Source organism: Berghia stephanieae, chromosome 15 (genome assembly GCF_034508935.2).
Source record: "Berghia stephanieae isolate SIO BIC M18660-M18661 chromosome 15, UCSD_Bste_1.3, whole genome shotgun sequence".
Classification (NCBI taxonomy): Eukaryota; Metazoa; Mollusca; class Gastropoda; order Nudibranchia; family Aeolidiidae; genus Berghia; species Berghia stephanieae.
Window position 1 is genome coordinate 9,930,025 of NC_088374.1, and position 2,500 is coordinate 9,932,524.

The window sequence follows — 2,500 nt, forward strand, 5'->3', positions numbered from 1 at the left end:
TATTATTATTGAACGTATTGATGTTATTACGATTGTTGTATTTTTGTGTGGTGTATCAGTTTATTTTTTGGTTCCATTTACCTTTTTTTTTTCCACTTTCATGTATGTTGGCATCAAATTGTTGATTTATTGGCGAAAGCCTAAGATTGAATAAACTTTGAAACTTTGAAACCTCCCAGCCAACGTTTCCGGCCACGGCCAGGGCAAATCCAAGTAACATCATTTCAAGACACAGTTAGAAAGAGTGTTGAAAACAAATATTGATGCTTTGCGTTTATTAAAAAATAAACCAAAAAAAAAAAAAAAAACCAAAAAGAAAATCCAACCCCTCACAAAAAAAAAACAAAAAACAAAAACAAAAACAAAACAAAAACAAACAAAACCATAAAAAAAAACAAAAAAAAAAAACCCTCAAAATATCCACCAGCCGGATATGACGTACCAACAAACAAAACAATATGTAACCTCAAACGTTTATTGATACAACCTTGTGAGAACAATTCGTAAAAATAGCTGGCTAAAAACAATAACAAAAGAGCTGAGTGACGTCAAATTCGTTCTATCTATAGGGGTATGGAAAATTGATTACGTAAGTGCCATCATGCCCATTACGAGAGGACAAAAGACCCCACCCAGATGGATTCTCTTGTCACAAAAGTCAAGCAATGTTATGCGTGGTCAGTTTGTGAGAGGACAAAATACCCCACCCAGATGGATCCTCTTGTCACTAAAGTCAAGCAATGTTATGTGTGATTAGTGAGTGACAGTGATCATGGATAATTCTATTTCCAAATTTGCGTAACTGGGTAAGGCTCTTTATACATTACCCAATTCGACTCAGGTGTGGATGTTGAATACTTATCTGAGCTGATATGATATTGTAAGAGTGTCAGTACCGCAGTACAAAAAGGGCGTTGGTTCCATCTGAGAGTAGTCCTCAGAGCCACAGGGCCCATGCAGCCTGAGTTTATCGCGGTTTCTATAGCGTGGAATGGACAATAGAAATTACTAGCTATCCTTTGGATAGGACGCTAGTCTATCACAAAGTCCTTTCCGCCAGATCTAACAGGACCCAGCTACCCAATCAATGCTGACTGGACAGCCGAGGGGGGGGGGGAGGCATAAAAAATCTTGACTGCACCCGGGATTGATTTCGGTCCCTTTGATTCTGAAACGAGCGCTCTACCAACTGAGCAATCGAGGCCCCACGTTGTATCAAGCGTAGTTTCTATCTTGGGTCCCTCTCCCGACTTTGTGAAATCATGGGTTCAACCCACAACGAAGGTCATGAAGTTTGTTTAAGAGCCAAGTTGTGGTTAATAGCTCTATTCTCATCACAATACATAAATAGAGACAATTTGCCAAGTACCAACACTGTAAAATAGTTAAAACTGTCACTATAAATTGATTGAACATTGAAAAGATTCTGCAAAACAAATAAATTAATAAATTAATATTTACATTATTTGAAAGCAAAAAAGCGAAATAAATATATAAAATGATTCTTGTTGTTATAAAGCCTAATACTGGACGGCAGAAAAGATTTTCGGTGTCTCTATGTTTTTGTTAAAATAGAGAAAGGGCGACCACTCCTTCCTGACATAAAAAAACTGATGGTCTTAGTGGATGATGCTGGTCATTTAATATTTTAGTTATTTGACGAATACAAAATTTCTCGTATAAAAGAGCTACATCGTCAACACCATTTATATAGTATTTAATGGATTTTTAAATATTTGAATTTATTTTGTTCCTTTCCACTGCTAAGCAATTGCCTCCCCAAGCTGTTATACAACATGACAAGACACTTTCAATTACTGTTTTATAAAATAATGGAAAAGTGTCATCAATTAGTGAACATTTATAATTAATAATAATAATAATAATAATAATAATAATAATAATAATAATAATAATATTAATATTAATAATAATAATAATAATAATAATAATAATAATAATAATAATAATAATAATAATAATAATAATAATAATAATAACAGATCTTTATTGTCCATAAATATGGCAATTTGTCATTTAGTTACACTTGTTATAACGTTATAAGATAATTATAACATTGAACAGATATTTCACTCCTACTTATTCTCTCTCTCTCTCTCTCTCTCTCTTCTCTCTCTCTCTCTCTCTCTCTCTCTCTCTCTCTCTCTCTCTCTCTCTCTCTCTTACCCTCTTTCTTTCACGCGTGTGATATACACAACATAAACATATTCATTTCATTTTCAATTCGTTACATTTTTGGCAATTCAACACCAAATATTATCATCATTATCAATTGGTCACTTAAGCTAACATTAAATAAATTAATCACTCAATCAGTCAACGCATCAATCCTTGGTTTTGCTGTACCATATGAAATATTCAACATTTTTATTGCTGATGGAACCAACGTTGATTTATACTTGTTAGTTCTACATTTAATCTGACAAAACCTTCTCCCAGATGGTAAAATACTAAATTCATGGTATAAAATATGTTTTTT